We start from the raw sequence: 14,482 nt of genomic DNA, 5'->3' as shown, positions 1-14,482 counted from the left end.
TTGGTTACACTCAACGGTTGGAGAAGCTAGGCTTCCCACTGGGCCAAGAGTTGGCCACTGATTTCATTCTTTCATCTCTTCCATCTAGCTATGGGAACTTCATCTCGAACTACCATATGCATGGGATGGAGAAGGGTCTGAATGAACTGTGTGGCATACTTAATACAGCAGAGGCTGACATTAAGAAAAGTGCTAGTAGTAGCCATGTCATGCCTATACAGAACAAGCCTAGCTTTAAGAAGAAGGGCAATTCTTGGAAGAAGAAGGGCAAGGCTGCCAAGCCAAACCCAGCGCCCAAGGTTAAAGCTGGACCTGGACCTGCTCCAGACAAAGAGTGCGTTTATTGTCATGAACTTGGTCACTGGAAGAGAAATTGCAAGCAGTACCTAGCTTCATTGAAGAATGGCAGAAGTAAGAGTACTTCCACCTCAGATACGCTTGTTGTTAATGTTATAGACAACATATTTCTCGCTGATACAATTATTAATTCTTGGGTATTTGATACAGGATCGGTTGCTCATATTTGCAATTCGATGCAAGGAATGATAAGAAGTAGAAGCGTTGAAAAGGGAGAAGTTGATTTCCGCATGGGCAATAATGCAAGAGTTGCTGCGTTGATCGTCGGGACGATACAACTCCACCTCCCATCAGGATTTATTATGGAATTGAATAATTGTTATTTTGTTCCTAGTTTAAGTCGAAATATTATGTCTCCTTCATGTTTGATGAAGGATGGTTATTCATTTGCGAGTGAAAACAATGGTTGTGTGATCTCTAAGAATGATATGTTTATGGCTTTTGCACCCATTGTGAATGGATTGTTTGTTTTAAATCTTGATGGTTCACCTGTTTGTAACATAAATGCTAAAAGGCCTCGACCTAATGATTTGAGTACTACCTACATGTGGCATTGTCGTTTGGGTCATATAAGTGAGAAATGCATGAAGAAGCTCCATACTGATGGACTTTTAACTTCGTTTGAATTTGAATCATACGAGACATGTGAGGCTTGCTTACTAGGCAAGATGACAAAGGCACCTTTCACAGGTTTTCTTGAGAGAGCATTAGACTTGTTGGAACTTGTACATACTGATGTATGCGGACCAATGAGCACGACAGCCAGAAGAGGGTACCAATACTTTATAACTTTTACTGATGATTTTAGTAGATATGGATATGTCTACTTGATGAGGCACAAGTCTAAAACCTTTGAAAAGTTCAAGGAATTTCAGAATGCAGTTGAAAATCAGCGTGGCAAGAAAATTAAGGCCTTGCAATCTAATCGTGGAGGCGACTATTTGAGCCACGAATTTAGCAATCATCTGAAGAGTTGCAGAATTGTTCCACAACTTACGCCGCCTGGAACACCTCAGAGAAATGGTGTATCCGAGTGACATAATCGAACTTTGTTAGACATGATTCGATCAATGATGAGCTAGTCGGACCTACCGTTATCATTTTGGGGATACGCTCTAGAAACAACAGCTTTCACACTTAATAGGATACAGTCTAAATCCGTAGTGAAGACACCATATGAGATGTGGACTGGAAAAACTCCCAGTTTGTCTTTTCTTAAGATTTGGGGATGTGAAGTATTTGTCAAGCAACTTCAGTCGGACAAGATTACACTTAAGTCGGATAAGTGCATTTTCGTGGGATATCCAAAGGAAACTTTAGGATACTATTTCTACAACCGATCAGAGGGCAAAGTGTTTGTTGCTCGGAACCGGGTTTTCCTAGAGAAAGAATTTCTCAAAGGGGAAAAGAGTGGAAAGATAGTGCATCTTGAAGAAGTTCGAGATGAGCCGATCGGGCAAGAATCAACGAGTGATGCTAACGTAGCAGAACAAGTTGAGACACCCATGGCAAGAATCAACGAGCCTGCAGCATATGCAGAAGCAATGATGGACCCAGACTCCGAAAAATGGCAGAGTGCCATGCAATCCGAAATAGAGTCCATGGGAGACAATCAAGTTTGGAACTTGGTTGACCCGCCTGATGGTGTTAAAGCCATAGAGTGCAAGTGGATCTATAAGAAGAAAAAGGACATGGATGGAAATGTTCACATCTATAAAGCACGACTTGTCGCAAAAGGTTTTCGACAAGTTCAAGGAGTTGACTACGACAAGACCTTCTCGCCCGTAGTGATGCTTAAGTCCATTCGGATTATTCTAGCTATAGCTGCATATTTCGATTATGAGATGTGGTAGATGGATGTCAAGACAGCTTTCCTGAATGGAAACCTAACTGAGGACGTGTATATGATACAGTCCGAGGGTTTTGTCGATCCGAAAAATGCTAGAAAAGTATGCAAGCTTCAGAGATCCATTTATGGATTGAAGCAAGCATCTAGGAGTTGGAACATTCGTTTTGATGAAGTGGTCAAAGGGTTTAGCTTCACCAAGAACGAAGAAGAGTCTTGTGTTTATAAAAAGGTTAGTGGGAGCTCTGTAGTATTTCTAATCTTATATGTGGATGACGTATTGCTGATTGGAGATAACATTCCTATGCTTGAGTCCGTAAATACTTCATTGAAAAATAGTTTTTCGATGAAGGACTTAGGGAAGCGGCATATATTCTAGGCATTAAGATCTATAGAGATAGATCTAAAAGGCTTATAGGATTAAGCCAAGATACTTACATTGACAAAGTGTTGAAGCGGTTCAGCATGGAAGAGGCGAAGAAAGGGTTCTTGCCGATGTCACATTGCATACATCTCAGCAAGACTTAGTGTCCTTCGACTGATGATGAGCGAGATCGCATGAGTAGAGTGTCATATGCCTCGGCTATTGGATCTATCATGTGTGCAATGATAAGTACTCGCCCAGATGTTTCATATGCGCTAAGTATGACAAGCAGACACCAGTCTGATCTAGATGAGAGTCACTAGACAGCGGTGAAAAACATTCTTAAGTACTTAAGAATGACTAAAGATATGTTTCTCGTCTATGGAGGTGAGGAGGAGCTCGTTGTAACAGGTTACACCGATGCTAGTTTCTAAACCGACAGAGATGATTCAAAGTCACAATCAGGATTTGTGTTCACGCTAAATGGTGGTGCTGTTAGTTGGAAGAGTTCCAAGCAGGAGACGGTGGCCGATTCTACGACAGAAGTTGAGTACATCGTGGCTTCAGAAGTCGCGAAGGAGCGTGTTTAGATAAGGAATTTCCTTATTCAGCTTGGTGTGTTCTCGAATGCGTCCAGCCCATTGAATCTCTACTATGATAACAATGGGGCAATTGCGCAAGCAAAGGAGCCAAGGAATCACCAGAAGAACAAACACGTTATGCGGCGATTTCATCTCATTAGAGACTTCATTAATCGGGGTGAGATCAAGATATGCAAAATACAGACGGATTTGAATATTTCTGATCCGTTGACAAAGCCTCTCCCGCAGTCTAAGCATGATGCGCACATAAGAGCTATGGGTACTAGATATCTTCTAGATTGACTCTAGTGCAAGTGGGAGACTGTTGGAGGTATGCCCTAGAGGCAATCATAGAGATGATGATATCTGATTGTATCCATGATTTGTATATTGTGTTCATTGAATATCCATTAAAGGCTACTTGAATTGATCTGCAATTATGTGAATTGTATGTGGAACTCTTTACTTGTATGGTTATTCTAAAAGTTGTCCCTAGTCGAAGTTCATGTGTGGACACACATTAATATTAGACTAGTACATGTATTAGTTGACGACTATGTTCCACAAGTCATGGACATGGAGATGTCAAACTAATAATGTAGGCATATGTAGAGACATGTGCTAGGACTGACCCAATGCGAGAAGTAGTTCTCTCTTTACACAACATGTACGCTTTGTCCTTAGACTTGAGATTGTCGCATGTACTCAAGATGTGGATCGACTTACTTAGGGGCTATCAAACGCTACACCGTAAGAGGGTAGTTAAAAAGGTAGTTTTCGAGTTTGTTAGGAAGCATGCTGTGAGGCATGGTCAATAAAGATGGGATTTGCCCCTTTCTGATTGAGAGCGATATTTGTGGGCCCCTCGAGTGATCGGATTCGGAAATGCATGGCCATGCTACGTACGGTTAAGAGTTAACCTACGAAGGGATTCCTTATCACAGGATCGAGAAAGAGCGGTCAGCTTGAAGCTAGACCAAATATCGTGAGGCAAAGGGAATAGCATGTACATGATGTTGTGACGGTTCGTCTGATATGATGTTCGTGTGCGTATAGGAGTTGGCACGTCTTGCTAGAGGCCGCTACCGACTATTGGGCTGAGTAGGAGTGCTCGGGCCATGTTTATACGTATCCGAACCCATAGGGTCACACACTTAAGGGGCTGGAAGCCCAATTCGGATATGATCCAAGTTGGATTAGGTTTAGAAGTACTAATGGGCCTCGGACCCAGAGGCTCGTCAGGAACCTCTATAAATAGAGGGGTGGGACGCCCTAGGGTTGAATCCCCTTTGGCTGAAAACACATCTGCCGCGCCTCCCACACCCTTGCCCTGTTGCAACTCGCGGACCTAGCAGTCCGGCTTGCGACGCTTCTTCCCTGCACGTGTGGATACCTTGGAGGTGTTGCACCTGCAGCACTTGGACGAGCCACGACGAGCCACGACAAGCCGACGACGAGCTGCGGCACGAGGATGACCTTGCTGCACGAGGATGAGCTACTGAGCAGCTGCTCGATGTCGACGTGATCGACTACGTGTTCGACTACGCTGATCGACTTCGCTGCCCCGATGCGATTCTACATCTTCCACACCAGTGCTTCGAGTGGTAATCCCATGATCCATATACGGCAGTTTTCCTAGTTTACGCGGTAGAAAAATTTTGTTTTGTGCTAGCGTAGCCTACCTCGTATCCCAACATCAATCACACTCTCCTCTAAACGAAGGTACAGCTTTCTTGCCATCCCTGAGAAGGAGAACAGAAAAAGCTTCCTCTTAAGAGTGTCCTGTGTCAAGCTAGGTAATCTCTAGCAAGAACACCAGTGCTCAAACTCTCGTAGGTGATGGTAGGGGTTCTCATAGCTTAACCCCGAGAAGAAATTTTCCTGTACCAGGTCTATGAGTGAGGGATGAATTTAGTAGCCGGATGAGGAATTAGGTTCCTGAAAGGATGGCTATAAAGACTCAACTCGAAGGGTCGAAAGGTGTGTACGAGGATAACCTTCCATGGGTAGTGGGGGTAGAGGTAGAAACAAAGAAAAGCAAACAGAGACGAGGACCACTAGGTTCCTAGATAAACAACAACTATTCCCCAGCAACGGCGCCAGAAAGCTTGTTGGGTATTTTAATGATGCACGAATGAATCCGCAAGCACACGGATACCATTGTAGCTTTCACCTCAGAGTATTCCAAGGGTATCGAATCTAGTGGTATGTGTGTGTATACCTATGACTCTAGTATCCAAGGACAACCAACCAAAGGTGGGTGAAAGATAGAGAGGATTCCTATGGATAGCGCTAGATAAGTTAAAGGTCGATCTCTTGGGTCAGAATACTTGCTTTAGGCACCGGCTTACCCTGAATGAGTCAAGCGCCTCCGGCCAACAACTCTACGCTATATCTGAACGTGGAGGATTACGAAGGACCAATATGGCTATCACCACCTACGGCGTCCCTCTGCGACCCATGGGATATAAGGCAAATGAAGGATAACCCTCACTAGTGGAAATCGTAGCATTGGTGACGAACGGTTTTCGTCACCATGAAGGCCGAATTCATCACAAAGAATGTTTTGTGATGAATTTGTTATGAATTTCAGTCCGTCAAAAACTAAGCGTCAAGTTTGTACTTCCGTGACAAACTAACCAAAAAGTCATAGAACTAGTTTTTTTTATGATGAAAAAACTTTCATCACAGAAACATTTTTCGTTCTATGACGCGTAGCAAAAACATCACTGAACTTCCAGACCCATGTCTCCCCGTCCACACTAGTAGGTGACATGGTCCGTCCATGCTAGCACGTGACGTGGTCCGGACACGCTGGCACATGACGTGGTTCGTCCACGCTAGCAGGTGACGTGTCGGCCAGCACGTGCGCAAAAAGGACAGCCACGTGGCTAGCTAGCATAAGGCAACGTGTCAAGATGACACAAGTCCACGTGTCATTATTTTATTCAGGAAGATGTCACCATCTCGTGTTGACACGTGTTGTCCTTTCAATTGGTCCACATGTCACTTTCTTACATGTCCACGTGTCATTTTCCTATCTACCCATGTGTCACTGTCCCATTTGTCCACGTGTCCTTTCCCGGTTTGCCCACATGTCATTTTCACATTTGTCCATGTGTCATGTTCCCATTTGTCCACGTGCCCTTTCCCTGTTTGCCCACATGTCTTATTTCTATTGGTCCACATGTCCATTTCTGATTTGTCCACCTGTCATCTTCCTATTGGCCCACATGTTTTTGTTTTATGGTTCCACGTGTCTATTCGTTAGTGTTACACGTGCCATTTTACTATTGATCCACGTGTCATTTCTGATCAGTCCACATTTGCAATTCTATTTATAACGTGTTCTTTTCTTTTCGGCCCACGAGTCAGTTTCTTATTGGACCACCACATTCTGTGTTCTGGATGTTACATGTGTCCATATCATATAGGTCCACGTTCATACAGAACCATTTCATCACAGACACCAAATTATACAGCACATTCACAGAAAGTTCACCACAATGAAGTTACAACCAAATAAGTTCATGACACCACCACAAGTAGTTCACTGACAGTTCAAAACCACATAAGTTCATAACACAAGCACCGGAGGTCACGACGGAATGCCAAGTGCTGACAACAGAGCCACACACATAGGATCAGGGATGAGAAGACATGCCAGGGGTGTTCAAGTTCAAGATCTTCATAAGGATGAACTATCTAGGGGCTGAGAAGTGATACCAAGGGCGTTCAGCAATAGGTTTTGCCCGCATAGTTTGCATTGATGTCTAGAACATCCAAAAATGAACTATTAGTGTACTGATTATAGTAAGAAAATGATTATATTCAGCAATCTGGGAACAAAGGCAGATTTGATAACTGCTACTAAATAGTGTTAAAATAACACACCACTAAAAGATAGGGGCAGCCATGAATGTTAAAACTATGTGATGCATCATGTACACAGAAGTATTGGAGAAAGGACAAAAGTCTGGAAGAAGGATTTGCTAAATGGTTTAAGAATCATGTAAGTTTGGCTGCATAAAGAGAAACCTAATGAACATGCACAGAATTGTAGGAAAACATGTATATTATATGGATGCAGGTGAAATGATCATGTAGAGGTTCGATGGTGGTACGGACTTGTTGAGCATGGCAACCAAGATAAATTAAAACTCAAAACTTCGAGCAAATTAGCTAATTACTGGAAAAGCAAATAAGCACGTACAGGGACTTGTTCTTATTTTGGATGCTTCTTCTTGTTCTGGACCTGATGTACCAAAATGGTGGTCCTGAGTCATTCCGACCGGTCTCTTCACTGCTATTGTTTTCTGCAACTGGTGGCAATTCTTCTTGCACAACATTGGCATCACCACTATTGTTTTCTGCAACTGGTGGCAATTCTTTCTACACAGGCTTTTCACGTGGTCCTGATGTTTGCAACCTTTTTAGTAACCTTGTTGAAACTCCAGGAGTGACATCTGTTGGCAAGATTGACCTTACCCTATTGGAATGTCTACCTCCAGGAGCCATGGAACCACTTGTTTTCCTCTTCTTCACATAGACCTTCCTACACCCAGTCCACACAGGGCCCTATAGATTTCAAAAAGCAGAAGTTGTAAGCATGTGAACAAATTAAAAGCACTTCTAAGCATTGGAGCTGTGTAGTCCCTACATTGGAAATATCTAGTGCTCCTTCTAAGCATTGGAAATATATAGTGCTCCTCCTAAGCATCCCCCACCCCCCGCCAAGATAGAAGATGCACCTCAATTGCTAGGGTTGTCAGCTCCTCTAAGTCTGTATCATTGGGCCTATTCACTGCTGCTTTTTTGCAGCGGCTTCAGCTGCAGCTGCTGCCCAACCGAATGGCTATTTGAGTACCTATAACTTAATAAACTATTCCTTCATTTATATTGGATCCTGCTATCTTTCCTTAATTGATGCAACAATCGAAATGCTACTGTGTGGGCCAAATTAAGAGCTAATGATAAACCTCACTTGTTTTGAAGGTTCTAACACATGTAAACAGATTTGAAGTATTAGTGACCTAGGTTGATTACATATTCGTGATTGGAATTAGAATACAGACCCACTACAACCTCCAACCCTGAACCGTGGATGAATGTGTCACTACCTAGAACAATAGAAGGTAGATGGATTTTACATACCTCTTGCTGCGGGGCGTCGGCATCTGACCATTGCCAATCATCGGGGTAGGTGCTCGTCGAGGATAGTGAGGCTGCTATGATGCGGCGATCATCATCAACGTTGTAGCAGATCTGGTGCGATGAGCATCGTCAAAATAGTAGCAGATCCAGTGTGACGGGCATCATCAAAGGGGTAACAGAATTGGTGCGGTGGTCGTCGTAGATGGGGTAGCAGATCCGGTGCGGTGGTTGTCGTTGATAGGGAAGCAGAGTCAAAGGGGTATCAGATCCGGTGTGGCAGTTATCATCGATAGGGAAGCAAATCTGGTATGGCAGTAGTAGCTGACGGGGAAGCAAATTTGGTGCGGCGGTAGTGGCTGACGGGGAAGCAGCTCTGGTGCACTCAACATCATCGACAAGGTTGAAGCTCCGGCGCCGTGGCCTTTGGTGGAGGGTAGGGGTCGAGTGCCGGCGTGTTGGAGCCTGTTGGCGCAAAGCTGAAAGGCGAGAGGTGGAGGCAGATCTAAGAGAAGGGATAGAGATATGGGGCACGGGGGGAGATTTTCACAAATACCCTTGATGGACGGGGTAGCGGTGTGTCTTTTGCTTGAGGGTACAAGGGACATTTCATGGGAAATGTTTTCAGCTTCGACAGCAGAGTTGGCGCCCGGTGAAAATTTTCGACCGTGATGTCCAATTGACCCATGGACCCCACATGCCGGTGTTCTTAGAATTCCTTAAGAAAAAAACGAGCCTACTGCTCCACGTGGTAGCGCATGATTGGCTGAGAGGCATAAGAACTCGTAAGTAGTCTATCTTTCTCTTTTTAATCCAGAATTTAAACTTGTAACTGGTATTTCTCCCTCATAGGAACTCCAAATTGATGATTCTTGTTCCTAATTTTATCTAAAATGACACTCTTCCATTTAATGGTGTTTGTTTGCAAGATAGGTACTATTTCTAAGATCTTTTACATATCTCTTAGTTTCTTACAGCTAAGTAGAAAAATAAATAAATGATTTTGCATAACAATTGCAAATATAACTTCATATTTTCTAATACTAAGGTAAATATGAGGTTGTGTCCAAATTTGAGGTGTATATGAGTTCAAAACTATTTTGAGGTATGCAAACTTGAAGGATTGACTTAAGTTATAGGAAACTATTTGGGAGATGTATTCATTTGTGAACAATGTATAGCCCCACATTTTTAACCAATTGAATTTTTTCATTTGTGAACAATGTATAGCCCCACTTTATTAAAACCAATTGAATTTTTTATGACAAGCTTATGGACCTCAAATATGTTTCTATGTTAGTTTGTAGAATTTCATGACAAAATTTAGATATGATTATAATTATTTTGTAGTAGCTTAGACTTAGATAGTTGAATTATCCATATCAAATAATTGAATTTTGCATCTATCTCTAGATTTTGGGCTATGATGGTATATATGAGCTTGAATATATTTTGGATGTAAATTTTTTAATCTTATTGGAGGCACCCATAATTCAATTTGAAATACTTTTGAAAATACTTGTAACGATAAATACGATGAATGATTGTGTTAGATGGGTTGAAAAACTTACCGTGGGACTTTTTTACTGAAGCTTGATTCCTCCTAGCCATTCATATGCACACCAACGATTCAGATCGACTATTCGATGCCACGGCCTCCGGCAGTTATTGTACCGCCGCAGACGAAGGTGTAGTTTATACGTCTCTAAATCCCCATTCGTACTTGGCGGAGGCGGCGGCGGTGGCAGGCGGATCCCAGTTGTCGGCGCTAGTGAGGTATCCTGGTGTCCCCGTCGCCTTAGGTGGAGACATCTCCGTGCTCCCCCTGTTCTTGCCACCACTAGTCTGCTGCGTAGGAGTGCGGCATGGAGGCCTCCTCCAGCGGTTCCAAGCCATCCACTCCCTCATTCGTCCTCCAGGAAGCAAGTACCCCTTCCCCAACCACAAAAATCTGATTCCGTAGATAGATCTAAATTTAGTCACATGAATTTAGTTCTTCATCAGTTAGTTTTGAACAGAAGTTTGGATTGATGGATAGAAGTTGGATAACTAATGGGAGAAAACTCACACCTTCCTACACCCATGGAGTGGAGCAGTTCATGGAGTTTGTTAAGCAATGATTCACTGAACACATCCATATACCTTGCCCATCCACCGATGTCTTAACTAGAGTGAATTGGCTCAGGCTGATGTTCATGACCACCTTCTTCTGCTTGGAATGTCAGCTGCGTATACAAGGTGGACTCATCATGGGGAATCCTCAAATGCTACAATTGTTGAGTTTTCAAAGCAGGTGCATGGACATGAATATTATTATGGGTTTGGGTTCGAAGAGAATGAATCTGACCATGATGATGGGATTGATGTCGATGAGCAGGACAATAATGATGAAGAAATGCTAGATCTGGAGATGATAGCAGAATTGTACACAGCTATAGAGGAGAATGGACAGGAGCCAAAATTTACTAGAGTGCTCCAAGATTTGAAGCAGACTCTCTACCTAGGATCTAGGCACTCAAGATTCTCCTTTGTTATGCGGTTGCTCAGTATCAAGTCGCGCTATCGAATCAGCAATACAACATTCAATGCAATATTGAAGCTGATGTCCTTATCATTCCCTCGGTCCCAATTACCTTCAACATATGATGAGGCACAGAAATATATTCGTGAACTGGGCCTTGGACACAACACGATCCATGTGTGCTATAATAACTATGTGTTGTTTAGGAAGTAGTATGCCAAAATGGATGTCTGCCCAAAATGCAATGAATCTAGATGGGAAGATAAGGATGGCTATAAGCGTTTTCCTCATAAGGTTTTGAGGCATTTCCCACTAATCCCAAGGTTGAAGAGGATGTTTTCTTCAAGCCAAATAGCTAAGGACATGCAATGGCACAAGATGAGGAGGGCACCGGTTGATGGCGAAATAAGCCATCCAGCAGATGGAAATGTATGGAGGCACTTCGACAACACATATAAAGAATTTGCAAGGGATGCAAGGAACTTGAGACTTGCCGTCGCTACAGATGCTTTCAATCCATTTGGCAACTTTAGCACGACATATAGCATGTGGCCAGTGCTTGTTATGCCCTTAAATCTTCCACCATTGCAATGTGTCAATCCTATGAACTACTTCATGTCTTACTAATCCCAGGTCAAAGATCTCTAGGAAAGAATTTTGATTTATTCTTGGAGCCTCCTATATAAGAACTTCTTGACCTCTAGAGTAGTGTCAATACACATGATGCTCTCAGATGTTCAAAGTTCAATTTGCGCGTTGCTGTGCTTTGGAGCATAAATGACTATCCAGCATTAAGCACCTTGTCAGATCAAACTACAAAAGGTTATTATGCATGTATCCATTGTGACAAAACCCATTGTCACGGCCACTAAGGAATAAGTTAGGCTACATTGGCCACCGTCGTTACCTTCCAATGAAACATGCTTGGTGAAGAAGCACAACTTTTGATGCGAAGCATGAAAACTAGGAGGCACCTAGAAAGTTCACTGCAGATGAGGTCATTGAGCAACTAGAGAGGGTCAGAAATGTCAGGCCAGGTTTAAATAATGAAGGTAACAAGAGAAAGCATGGAGAGGATGGACAGCGAGTAATTTATAACTGCAAAGCTAGGTGGTGGAAGCTACCCTATTGGAAAGATCTGCTACTGCCCCACAATCTTGATGTGATGCACATAGAGAAAAATATATGTGACAACCTCCTTGGCACATTGCTGAAACTGGAGGGCAAGACAAAAGGACACCATGAATGCTAGGTTAGATTTGGATGATATGGGCATAAGACATCATTGGCACTATTACCAGGATGGTAACGTGGTGAAAAATCCACAAGCTTGCTATGTGTTGTATCCTCCACAACGAAATGTATTTTGTAAGTTCCTCAATGGTGTCAAGTTTCCAGATGGATATGCAGCCAACCTAGGAAGATACATTAGTCCAGATGGTTCAAACGTCCAAGGCAAGCTGAGAACTCATTCTTGCCATGTCCTTCTACAAAGAGTCATACCTACCGGCTTAAGAGGGCTTGTGCGTGATGATGTGTATGAAGCAGTTGCTGAGCTCAGGTTCTTCTTTTTGGGAGCTATGTAGTAGAAATCTGAGGACAAATGTCATGGAACGCCTGAAAAATGAGATCCCACTGATCACATGCAAGCTTGAGAAGATCTTTCCTCCAGCCTTCTTTGATCTGATGGTGCACTTGGCAGTCCATGTACCTGATGAGACACTGCTTAGAGGTCCTGTATAGTATGGCTGGATGTATCCAATTGAATGGCGGCTTGACACATTGAAGAATCTTGTAAGGAACAGGGCTAGGCCTGAAGGATCAATTGCTGAAGCCTACATAGAAAGTGAAGTATTGGCATTTTGTTCTAAGTACACGGACAATGTTGAGACAAGTCCTGAATTTGATGGGCCATTAGATGGTCACACCTCCGTTTTCATGCATGGTGTTAAACTTATTGGAAAGGATAGGGTACAATTCATTAATAAAAAAATCTTTCACAAGCTAGTTTTGTATGTACTAAATAACTATGATAAAGTTGAGCCATATTTGGAGTACGTATCATTTACTTTGTGCCTATTTATATTTATATCTACACACACACACACACACACACACACACACACACACACACATATATATATATATATATATTTACCTCTATTTATTGCTAATGTTTAAACTTTGTCATGTAGCATGCATAGAGAATTGTTTGAGGAAGAAGGGGGACATGATGTTGACAAAAGGCAGGAGAAAGAATTTTCTTCATGGTTTAAGAATCATGTAAGTTAATGGCATATTATCATTTATGGAAGTCACTCACATTACACTAGACTCAACTTTTTATGTTTGTGTAACATCCGCAAAAATCACCACCTTAAATCACCCATTAAAAATTGCTTTCAAAATCTTTTTACCATTGAGCTCCCGGAGATCGAAAATCTTCCCGGCGATTTCGCCGTCCCGGCACCCAAGCTGACAGCCATCATTTTATCCTCGCCAGTAAAATTTTGCCGTGTGCCGGTCGACAGACCGCCGCGCGTGCTCCAACCATGTGATGCAATCGCCGCCGGTTTCCCTTTCTTTTTCTCTTTTTCCCCACCTCTTTTCTTTTTCTTTTTCTCCTTCTCTTCTTCTTCCTTCTTCCTCTTTCTTCTTCCTCCTTCCTTCTTCTCTTTCCTCCTACTTTCTTCTTCCTGGTGCCCACCTACCCGGCACCATAACTTCCCCAGGTGCCCGGCCCCTCCCCCCGGTGCTTGGCCTCCTGGCGCCATACCCCTCGGCCGCCAGCGCCCCCCCAGCCCCCGCGCACCCCGAGGCCCGCGCTGCCCGCGCCGCACGGCGTCGGTCCTGCCAAAACCCCCTCAGGCTGCACGCCTCCCGGCCCCCGCCTCTAGCCCCGCTCCATGCCGCCCCAGCGCCGAGCCCTGCCGCCACCAGAGCCTGCCCGGCCCCCACCACCACCGTCGCGCCTCCTGGCGCCTGCCGCGCGCCACCCGCCGACCCGACCCCCCACATTTGCCGCCGGCTGTCGCCCCTCCACCGGCCTATAAAAGGCCCCAACGCCCCGGCCACCACCACCAAATCCCACCCACTCCACCGAGCAACTGCCCTCCTCCCTACGCCCAAACCACCGCTGCTGCCCATGCACCGCCGCCCCAAGCTCCTGCCGGCCGCCCCTCTCCCATCTCCAAGTGCCCGAGGTAATGGGCAAAATGAGACCCCCTCAACCCCCCCCCCCCCCCACACACACACACACACCTCCCCCCGACCTTCGGCACCGCCGGTGAGGCCCCGGCCGGTCGGCCGCCGCCGGCCCTCGTCTCCTCCCCACTTTCCCTCTCTCTGTTTCCTGGGAGAAGGAGGAAGAAAGCCCCTCCTTTCCGATCTAACCCCCACCTTTCCCCAAATTACAAATAAGCCCTTCCACCACTCTCATACCCCTTTTCGCAGATCTGCCCCTCCACTCCTAAAAATATTTATGGATAGGTCCCTGGTTTCTCGCAAATCAGTTCTAAACCTCCTTTTTAAGCCCCTAATCCATGTTTAACTCGTCATTTCATGCGCCAAACTTCCTCCAATTAATCCCAAATTCGACCACGTCATCCTCCAATATACTTCCGCCGATTCATATCCAAATTTCCCAAAAATACTCATTCTAC

The sequence above is a fragment of the Setaria viridis genome, chromosome 6 (assembly GCF_005286985.2).
Source record: "Setaria viridis chromosome 6, Setaria_viridis_v4.0, whole genome shotgun sequence".
NCBI lineage: Eukaryota > Viridiplantae > Streptophyta > Magnoliopsida > Poales > Poaceae > Setaria > Setaria viridis.
The sequence above is the reverse complement of the archived record's forward strand: the minus strand, read 5'-3'. Positions refer to the sequence as shown.